We start from the raw sequence: 11,743 nt of genomic DNA on the forward strand, positions 1-11,743 counted from the left end.
AAAAAGCTCTTGGGTTTCTGAATAGAAACAGTGGGTCTCTGTGGGGCTTGGTTTTAGATTCTACTTGTACTTTGCACCTTGTGTAAATAAGTAATTGTAGTGTTGGTGTAAAATTCATATGAGGGAAAGGATGATCAAGCTCTATATTAGAAGATGAGAGAATAACAGGAATAAATGGTGGCAGGATATGTCTCCTTGCATTAGGGTAATATAAAAGAACTGCTGGAAACCTGAATATAGAATGCACGCAAGAAGTCTGTTTGAGAACATGCCTTACCGTTGCTCTTCCTTGTAAATTCATTATAATTTCATATTGTAAAAAATTAACCTGTTTCCCATTTGTTCCTCCCACTCTCCCAATGTCATTAAGTGTCTGCTGTTACTACAGTATTGATCAATGTTTGTTAATTGACCTATCTGTACCCATTAGGCAGGAAACGGTTTTTAAGTGAATGAAACTTATCGATTCAATATTTGACAAAAAAGACTGTTAGTCTATTTGATTATCTCCCTTAAAAAATCATTCTTGATTTGAAAGACTTGTTCTTGCAAGTGATCATTTAAGGTAGAATCTGAAAAAAAAAGAAAAGAAAAGACAAGAAATCCAGCTGTAACCACATGTAGTGCATTGCATCAGAGTGCAGAAACAGAAGCCTGATGGCCTTTGGCTTCACTATTTAATCAGTGACTGTTTCAATTGGTTGGTTGTTTTTTTTTTTCAAATTCCACCATAGCTCTTTGCTTAGTTCCAGTTAAGAGAGTCAGATTGGACAATGAAGCATACCAGTACTAATATTAAAATCCTGTAGATGCACCATTCTGCTCCTAAAGGTAACATAGGAGAACTTGAGCAAACGCACTAATAGTTTGTTGAACAAATCTTATGGAAATGTAGTATAATTCAAGAATGCATAGAAAATTGTTGTGCTATACTTCAACTGTTTCTTTTTTTTTTTTTTTTAATTAAACTATATCAGTGTAATTGTATCAAAATGTAGAGACCTGGTTACTTTGTGAATTGTTCTAGGGTTCTGGAAGTTGCCATGGGTCAGCCCCTGCTTTAGTTCCTTTGTGCTATGACGCTTGCCCAGCAGAGCTGGCGAAAGTCATCATGTAAGTTCTCTCCAATTAATCCAGTTTGGGGCTAAGTAATCATTTGTCATGGACAATTTCGTATAAGATTTGCTGAATTGTCATTGGTTTTGGTTTTGTTGTCTTCCTGCTAAGGGTTCACTTTGTGCTGGCTCTAAGCAGTGCAGTGCTGCCTCTAAGATGCATAGATGGAAGCTTGGAAGTTTTCAAATGCGTCATCTAGCACCTGAGAGATATTTTGTTTAAGCTCTAAAGCTATGTGTAGGATGTCTTCTTACCAACAGTACTCTTGAAGTTGCTTTTAGGGCAGAAAGGAAAGCCATCTCAGAAAAAAATTGATCGGGAAGAAAAGAAAAAAAAAATTAAGGAAGAATTCACTTAACGCAAAGCTGTTGCAAGTCCATGTACTTTCCATCTTCAAGGTGGAATTCAAGAGGGAAATCACAATTCCTGCAGATTCTTGGACATCCACAGCACCAGGATGATTTTTATTTCCCAAGAGCTGAGACACTTACTGTTTTGTGAGCATTTCATTTGGAAACCAATCTTCTCTTGGAGGTGTCTGCTCCTGGAGGTGAGTCCCACTCAGTTCCTCCCAAGCAACAAAAGGGCTCATGTATTCTGAGGCAGTCATTGGTATGTCGTGGTATTTGGCCATTATTGTTAATAAAAGTAGTGGGTATGTTTTTCTGAATAAACCTTGATTTTCATTTACTCAAACGCAATTAGGAAATCACTTGCTTTATTTGAGAGAGAAATTGGGTCTGTTATGTGCCCCATGCCCATGACCCAATCCCAGGCCTTACACACCAGATAAGAACAACCCTTTTTACCTTGTTACATGAATAGGAAGGATCCTCCCTTCAAGTCAGTGAAGTGCAAGTAATTTAACTTGCTGGAAGCAACAGTTGCACGATGATTGTGTTTGGCAATATTTAGTACTGACTTTCTTGAATGTCTTCTTTTTATAGGCACATTTTGGAGTCTTGCACAAGTTTCAAGCATAATATCCATGTGATGTGGGAATATGTAACAGTGCTTTCTCTAAAGGATTAACGGAGTCACAGAACTAATTTCTATGTCCAAATCCATGCAGATGTTACAGTTTCTTGAATATAAATAAAAGTGGGATTTGGTTCACATACTGTACATTGATTAAACTGGGGTGAAGATCGTAATGACTTTTGGAGTGTGGTCTGCATACACAGTAGGGTACCCACATCATTGTCACTCCTTTTTCTTAGAATGTCACTCCTTATATATTGTAAAATTCTATATTTCTTTTTTGTGAACTTGTGGTTGGAAGAATGTGTTCACTCTTATTGATGTCACCTGTATTTAGAAGCTTGTGATCACCTGTATTCTAATTCACTTGCACTGTTTTGGAAATGTCAGGTTTACAAAAATACAACTTTTTGGAATAAAAAGTGGCTGCAAAATTATCCTAATAATACCATTTTGTCACTTACTGTCCTTGTCCAGCTCAAGTGTTTTTTCTACGAATAGGGTGAGACATTTTCACGTGTCTGTTTGAATTAAATGGTTTGCACAGAATCACGTCTTCTGTCATTCAAAACCTTGCATCAAGACAAAATGTTTGGAAACTAAGAATATAACTTGCTTGACTATAACGTTGTTAAGTCCATAGAAATAAAATAATAGCAGTAGGAATTACTTTATTTCAACCATATTGCTCTTATCAACAAGAAATAAAACCCCACAAAGTGCTGACGTTGCCCTACGATAAGACTGTCCATCTGTGTAACTTTGAATTCTGTTTCTAGCTGCATGAATTAGGATAAATGTGAAGTACTTCTTTAAAGATATTTTTTTTTCTTCAAGGATTTGTGTTTTGCGAGCAGCTAAGTCATACATTTGGAAGGTTTTCTTCCACTCCATTCATCCCTGTGCTTACCCTTTCAAAGGAGTGAGAAGCTGGTGAGAAGCTGTACAAACAAGCTGATTTATTTCTGTGGCTGTAATGTCTCTCTGATAATAGGTATTTCTAAGACCTGTTGAGAGGTTCTGTCAGTGTTTTCTCATCGTTCTCAAGATGGATGAAACCTCAGCGGTAACATATGAACTGACCTGAACTTTCATACAAAAACAAAACTGAAAATTGGAATGTGTAGTATCAGGCTCAGCTTTTCCTTATATTCTGCTCTGTTTTCTGTGTTGTTTTTTTATTATTATTTTTAATTTTTTTTTTTTTTTTTTTTGCAGAGACTCTCTGCATGAGTTCCTAGATGTCCTCCAGCCATAGGGAAATCACTTGTTTCCTCAGTATTATGCTGGCATCCAAAACCAGACAGAATTTTGAAGATAAGAGGAAGCTTTAGTGAAGCAGCAGCTAAAATAATGAGCGGAATCTTTTAGTGCAGGTGTGTCCAACCTGTGGACTATAGTCCACATGCGGCCCAGCACAGCTCTCATTGTGGCCCATACCCTGCTGCCCTCTGCACCATCATGTGGCCTGGCTCTAAGGAGACCACAGTGCAGTGCTGGCAAATAATATGATGCTCTGCTTAATCTGCAAGGAAGGAAATAATGTGGGTTTTCAATGATTACAATTTGAAAAGACATTATATGCAGAGACATGCTGCCAAATTCAATGCATGTCAAGGAATGCCATTATTGGTATATCATTACTGATAATGAATATAATGTCACTGAAGAAATGGCTTCTTGGGTGCCATTGAAAGACAAAACTCAATCACTTGACTTGTAAAAAATACATCAAAGTGATTTGTTCATTTAAATAAGTTAGACATGCATCTTCAAGGTGTAAATGTTGCATTACCAGACCTCTACAAACTCTATGTGACTGAAGAGAAATAGCCCTCCTTTTCAAGTCATGCCCTATTCATGTCATTGCTTTCTGGCAGTACATGCATGCATTAGTTTTGCAAGAACAGGGTCAAACATCCCACTAGTTCCATGTTTTTGTTGCTCTGGCTTTTATGCATTAACTAATAATACATACAAAAATAAGTCTTGTTACTTTTATACATTAACTTTATTATATATTTATATGTTGCTCAAGACAGTTCCTGTTCCCCCAATGAGTCCCACACAAGCCAAAAGGTTGGGTGCTCATGTTTTAGTGCCACTAATGCCTTTTTGTCACAGTGCAGCCCGAGCTGTGGAAGCAAGCGATGGAGCCATCATTTGGGGAAAGAACATTGAAGAGCTGATGCTGCCCTCTGTGGGGCTCATTCGTGTTTTTGCTTTGCAGTGAGCAGAGAACAGCAGTCTGGTGCATTGCATGATTCTGTGAGCTGCCTTGGACTCAAGCGGCTTTTAAGAGCCATTTAGGACTTCCATAGCATAGTGGCTTTGCTTTAGAAAATGGTATTTCAAAACCAAAAGCTTGTACTGATTTATTTCTGAAAGTTTTGCCAAGAAGGAAGGAACTAGACCAAAATTAGATCAAACTCAAGAAAGGGAGAATATTCTTTTGGCATGGAAAAAAAAACAGCTCATTTGGTATGTTCTGCTCAGCCAGGGCTTGGAGCTGTTGGGACAGTGTTTTGCTGCCTGCTTTGCTGGCCATTGGCCTGCTCTAGCACTGGGGTAGCAGGGGCTTCTTTGACAGAGCTTCTCCATCTGGTATATACACCCAATGAGAAAGAAACAAGTGTTATTTCCCCATATCTTTTTGTGTCTGCTGGGATGGTAATGGGTAATGGGCTTTCCTTTTGATTAAAGTTTTTAGTGCCAGAATGGTTATAGAAAGTGTTGTGGGGGTCATTAAATACACAAACTAGATCTTATTGCTCACCTCACCCTGGATGTTTTGCTACCAGAATTAAGATACAAAGACAAAAGCACCTTGTTTGTGAAGACTGAGCTGCACAAATGGATTTATAGTTATATGGCTGCTCACTCCTGTACATACCAAGAGAAAACATATCTGAGGTTCCGTTTAAATAGCTGCAAACAGTGATATTTCTAAGAATTTTTGACAGAAGCGAGGTATAATAGTAGGGAAAAATGAATCGTCTTAACAAAGCAGTGATGGAAATGAGTTTTTCATAGCCATGCTATAATTTCCTGTGACTACCTAAAAAGATCTATTCATGAATTGCCAGTACATTTCTTCTTTGCTTTTGGTGTAGTTAGTGCCATTTTAATGTTTGAACTTGTAGGCGTGCAATGCTTTGTTAAGTTAACCTGCAGCTCAACTACTGTGAAGAATCAGAAATTAATGAAGTATATATTAACCCTGAGCAGAGTTCCCTGCTGCAGATATATTCAGATACTATGCACTGACTTTCATGAAGTTATTCTAGATTTATAGTAACACAAGTGACTCAAACAGCCTCCCTTGTAGCTGAAGGACACACATCATGAGATAAGCTTTGCACTATTCTGCATAAGTGGTAATATATAGTAATTTCTGTCATTTCAATACTACTCTTCTGGGTTTGATGTCTGAGAGCTGTGTAATTCAATCCTAATGATGCTGCTCTGTGCTATATTCAGGAAAAGAAAAGGAACGGTAAAAAAAATAGTGATCATTTCATCCATCAGAGATCTTCATGGAAAGGATGTGGTCTGTCCTATACCAGGTAATCAATGGAGATGAGGTACCTGAGAACTGGGTATGATCTGCCCCCTTACCTTTACTGAACTTGAGAACTCAGGCTCATGGCTGGAATTCCTAGTGCATATTTTGACAGAACTTACTTTAGGAGAATGACACTTGCTCAGTGTTAAATTCAGGAAGTTTTATGTATAGTCTTTGTTGGAAGATGACAGAAATGCGGGTGAAATTATTTTCCCATTTTATTTTCTGAATGAGAGTTGGGAGACTGAATCACAGAACCTTATAGCATAGTTTTTATCACAACACACTCCTGCTGGGACATACCACAACATCTTCATGAGTGTTAATTATTCTTTTATCTTATTCTGTCTGAATAGGAAGGCTAACTTTAATTTATTTTTTCCCCTTGAACTTGCAACTAGTTTGAAATGTGTCATTTTTCTTTCAGACCTGGAGAAAGATTTGTCATTCTGAAAACTTGGCAGTTCCTCCAACTGTATACAAGATTTTAAGGATAGCAGAAGGTTGTATTGGTCCTTTACTCAGTTTCCTTTTTGTTTATCTCAGCCACCAGTTGAAATATGCCCTATGAAATCACTAATGAATGTGAAATCTGAAGAAGATGGATAGATACAGACGTGCATATGACTGGGCCTTTTTTTGAAAGCAGACAGATCATACAAAAAGGCAAAGACTGCCAAAGCCTCAACCCTTCGGAATAATGTAAACATTTTGTTTGGAAATTCTGAAATGTAATTAGGAGCATGAGATTGGAAGGACCTCAAGTCCAGTCTCCTATTTTCATTGGCGACTATTCCATGTATTTCTTTTCATAAACTAACTGAACCAGATCCAGTCAAACCACTTACATTTCTTTTCCTTGTTATTCTTGCTAAAGGACTCCTCTATCACCTCATTTTACTGCTGCTGTTAATAGACATTTTCATCCCAATTTGTTCTCATGCCAACAGTCCTTTAACTTAAATTGTTCTCTTCCTTCTTTCCTGTTCTGAGCTGATCTTTCTTGGATATGGGTATCAGAAGAAGACACCATTTTCTAGGCTATCATTTTCTATTTCTGCTTGGCTTTGGAGTGAGAGCTCTCTGTGAGTTGTCTTGAACAACAAGGGACACTGAAAACTCCAGCAGAAGAGACCTTTCTCAAGAGATTTGTTCTAAAGAATCTGGAACTCAAGCATATTGATTTAAATGAGTGTTTTTAGCAGTGGATTCCCACCAATGCTGGCCACTTGCAAGGTGATCAGATCGTTCATTGGTCTTATTTATGCTTGCTATTTTTCTGAAGCTACTCTTAAAGTATTATTAATTACTGATAAATTACTTAAGCAATGCATCATAGGCTGAAAAAAGTGCTTTGAGATGGTGTAGTCAATACATCTGACAATTAAGTGGCCAGATACATGTTCAGATGTTGAGTAACTTTAAGCTCATACCCGCACAGCTATATAGTACTAATGTGTCAAGATCACCTTCAGTAGGTACTCATTTAAGATGACCCTACTTTTGTGTAATAAGATTGACACATGGGTATACTACCTGAATGACTGGTTTCTCTTTGTCAGAGTGCAGGGCTAATTTGCCTTCCGTATGCGCTACAAGTGTTATTTTAGAAGATTTACTTGGCTATTTTTTTTTACTAAAATACCAGTCATGTACTTCTGAGTGCTGACATACCATACAGATAACATAATTTTGCAAGAGGATAATAAAATCTTGGTGTTTTTAAAAATAATGACATATTTTCATTACAGGTAGTGACACCTGACATACATTATGAAAGGGACAGTGTCAGTTATCAAATGTTTCTGTCTGGAGTAGTCCTTCTTCAATAAAGTGAAAAATAAAATGGCCAAAGTGTAAAAGGATCTTAACACTCATATATGTGCTGAGGAAAAAATGATACAGACTAAGTGCCATGTAAGAATCTGGCATTATTTTTCTCTGTCTTACCTTCTTAAATGAGTTAACTCTTGGTGCTATTTCTTGGCAGACTAACATTGGGCTTGGGCTAGATCTCTTGGAAATGGTTCATTGACGAACTTGGTTAAGTTTCAATTAAGATGTGAATGACTGTTATAAATTCAGCTTTACATTTATATATGAGTGTTGCTCCAAAAGCAATGCCTCCTATTTTATTATGCTGGCCCACAGTATCAGAGGCAGACGCTGGTGGTATGGCAGCAGGGGTTGAGCCTTCCTGTCAGTATTCCATTACATTATGATGCCATGTGGCAGATGGCAGCAGAGGGAAAGTCTCACCAAATGGCTCGTGACATGGAAGTGTATCTGAAAGCAAAGAGTGTTTCTCCATGGAGAAAAAATGGCACTCACTGACATTTATTGGCACTTACTGAATCTTTATGGAGACCGAACAGTGGATGTTGGTGCAGTGAGGCATTGGGTGGAGCATTTCAGCAGTGGTGACAGTAACAGTGGATCATTTCCACTGGTGCAGATTTTTACAAGTGTGTCTTGCACGCTGTTACTCATCACTGGTCAAAATGCACTGCTAATGGTGGTGACTACTTGAACAAAAAGTTACGTAGCTGAGAATTTGCTCTATCGAATGTTGTGGTCTTTGTATCTGTTGTGGTTTCCATGGAGATAAATAGAACATATTACTTTCAGAGCAACCTATGTATTTATTATGTTTATAGCTGTAAAATTTTGGAAAAATTGCTGTAAAGCCTGGCATAGAGAAATCTAGATGGATTAAGGTGTTTTTTTTCTAATGACTCAACAGCCTACCTTGCTCATGAAAACAAGATAAATGCACGTTTATTTTGGCTTAATGTGTCTGAGGTATATATTCATAAACTAGGACAATTTTGGGGTGTGGCTGATACACAGGAAAATACTCAAACTTCACTTCATTGATGTTTCTTTCAATGGCTATGAACTGCCACAAAGAAGAAAAATTCCCAAATGATTATTGAAAGAAAATATATAAAAAAACACATCACCTCTCCATCAGGAAACCATAGTGACTTACACACTGGAGGCAGGACCAGTGCTCTGGGGAAATGCCACTCACCACACCACCTGCTCTTTTTCCTTGGTGTCTGCCCTCAGAGAGTGTTGAAGACGGGATACTGTATAAAACGGCCCCTCAGCCTGGTGCAGGGCAGGTCATCCTTATGGCTTTTGAGGTGTTTCCATCAGCAAAGTGGGCACAGGAAGTTCTCCAGCTGAGCACTATCCTGAAGGAATTTTTATTGTTATTGTTTCAATGGTTAAAATAAACAAAAATAAATAAATAAATCCATATTTGCTTCTAATTAGAAAAGAAATCCCCAGAAAATTCAAATGTAATTTTAGACAGAATAATAGGATGACAGAGATATATTAGTAGGAAGAAGCAAGACTGAGAAGACCAGTTTTATATGTTTGCATTTTAATTTTGACCTTTGTATCTTAACATTTTGCAGCTGAAGAGTGAATTATTCTAACAGTTCTTTCACTTCCCCCAAAATACTCACAGAGAAACTCTTTTATTGAAGATCTCAGAGCCTCTCAGTATCTAAAATCTCAGGTATTCCATATAAATACTGCCAATATCCATCTTCCCAGTTTCATCTCAAAGCTCACACAGATGATGCCTAAACATTCTGTTTCCCTCATTTAAAGGTTTTGCTCCTTCTGGCATAGATCTGTATAATTTGTTTTACTGTCTAGCAATTCTCCCATCATACAGCAGAAAGAAAATATCTCCTGCCTGCCGCCCTTACCATATGTTACCACTACAAAACATTTCAGGTTGTTCCCAGAGGAAAATTGTCCTTCAGATGCCAATCAACTATATTAATAACCACAACACAACAAATCCACCAACAAATTGCAACCAACCAGATAGTGCTAACAAATGCTTACACTTAATTTTCCTGTTTGTTTTTTCAATGGAGATGTAGTGCTTTGGGAAGGGCTGGATTGAAAGCTCTGAAGGACTGAGTTCTGTCACCTGGGAGCACGTAAACTCTACAAGCTACCAGTCTTTGGTTGGGTGTTGCCATAGTAAGCATTTGAACACTGAAATAACGAGAGATGCCATGGGAATGAGAAGTCAGGTCCTATTTTTACATGTGAGTAGAATTTCATCAGGACTGTCAGTATTAGTGTGGATACATATGTACTGTACAGCAGTGTCCAAGAGAAGTTATGGCTCAAGCGATAATAAATTTAGTGCTGGTGATTTTTTCCCAGGAACAAGGCAGGAATCATCATCTCATTTCATATAGACAACCAATAAATGTAACATTAAATTAATTACTGATACTGGCAAATTTGAAAATGTACTTTTAAAGCTAAATGGCTACCTGTCTTCTGATCTGTCATTCGCACATTAATAGAATCATAGGATCATAGAATATTACACAATTGCCCAGCTGTTCCAAGTTCTAGACCCTACTATGTGAAATAAAACACATGCTACAAAGCTTCCATAGAATTAGAAGATCCTATAAGGTTTTCCTCCTTATTGTATTGACTGATTTCAAAGATGTAAAATTCTGCCAGTATTTCAGAGGTTAACCCAAGAGTGTGAAAGTAGAATGAGGCACCAAATTTTTGGTTGGGAAAAGTAACATTTGTCCTGTGATTTAAAAGCAAATCATTTCAGTATGATACAGCATCCTCTTTGTCATTCACTTCTGAAAACACATGGAATGATAGCTGCACTTTTAAAGTAGCATAAATTTTGATAACAGACAAGTTTTTGTTATAACTCATATTTACGAGACTGACCTAAATTGCTCAGTAATCAGCTACTTAACTTTGCCAAACACTGAGCTTTTGTCCTGTTCAGGCAGTGATGTGCTATAATAGTCTTAAGATTATAAGCTGGTTTAATAGAATTTGGGTCATTTCTTCTAATGTAATGTTCTCCTCATTTGTCCTGAATTTGAATCACTAGTGTATTCAAAGCCACCTTGGATAACTAGGATAATCTCCTTAAATTACACGTCTCCCATTGTGACTACAGTAATACCACAAAAGTATCTTGCTGTATCATAGTGCCATGCCCCGTGTCTTACTGTTTCATTTCCTTCTCTTTTTCTGTATCTGTTTGCTTAACCTGATGCCTGGGAATACAGCAGCTGCAGAATATTTGGGGCAGGGATTCTTTCTCCACTATTTTGGTACGTCCTCAGGTCAGTCTGTGACTTCACACACTGAATTATGAATTCAACAAAAATCACACTACTTGAGACCTGCAAAGACCTTGAAAACTAGACACAAGAAAAAATAAAATAAAATAAAATAAAATAATAAAATAAAATAAAATAAAATAAAATAAAATAAAATAAAATAAAATAAAATAAAATAAAATAACATAAAATAAAATAACATAAAATAAAATAAAATAAATAAAAACCTTGGTTGTATGAAAAAAAACCAAACCAACAAAACAACAACCAACCAACAAAGAAACCCCAAAATAACCAACAAACCAATACCTTGTTTAATTTAGGTGCTTTCATTTCTTTAGCATGGGCACTTCCAGCACAGCCACAATGGAGGTAATTAGAGCAGCCAAATGATTGTAACTCTGAGCACGATTAAGCCTGCTGATTATAAAGCTCATGTAGTTTTCAAGCAATCCAGTAGTGAACATTTCATGATCATTACAAGCAGTCTGCCTAAGAAAACATGCAGGCTATTGAGGGCAAGAGGACTGTAAAACTTTAGACCAGACCAAGTCTAATGTTCACTAATGGACATGAACATTAACCCTGTAGCTTCAGCCAACTGTGCTGAAAGAGACCCTGGTGACATTTTTTGATAAAATACATTAGAGGCCAAAGATTTTCTTTTGATTTAATGTATTTATTTATATATATTGTTTATTGGGAGCTAAAGAAGCTGAGGAAAGAAAGAATTTGGAAAGGATACTGGCAGTGGAAAGGAATGGAGATTGCCCGCTGACTTGTCTCAAATACTCTTTTCCTAGGTTTTTGCACCGTTCAGCAGCGGAATCTCTGAGTGAACATTTTCTCCCCACAAAAGTTTATTTGTCTACTTCACAGTCCAGTGCTAGTGCTGTGAGGCACTACGTGCCAAATGAAACACTGGAGGTAAATCTGA

At 37.3% G+C, this 11,743-nt stretch overlaps 1 long non-coding RNA gene across 1 annotated transcript; it reads left to right on the top strand.

The window, feature by feature from the left end:
* The first annotated feature begins 951 nt into the window (after positions 1-951).
* LOC136059462 (uncharacterized) lies at positions 952-2,534 on the top strand. The gene is made up of 2 exons (XR_010623215.1): positions 952-1,771; positions 1,892-2,534. It is a non-coding gene; the product is annotated as an uncharacterized LOC136059462 (long non-coding RNA).
* The last annotated feature ends 9,209 nt before the right edge of the window (positions 2,535-11,743 follow it).

The sequence above is a fragment of the Cyrtonyx montezumae genome, unplaced genomic scaffold (genome assembly GCF_038088225.1).
Source record: "Cyrtonyx montezumae isolate F1298 unplaced genomic scaffold, pur_monq_1.0 scaffold_8, whole genome shotgun sequence".
In the NCBI taxonomy this organism is placed as follows: domain Eukaryota; kingdom Metazoa; phylum Chordata; class Aves; order Galliformes; family Odontophoridae; genus Cyrtonyx; species Cyrtonyx montezumae.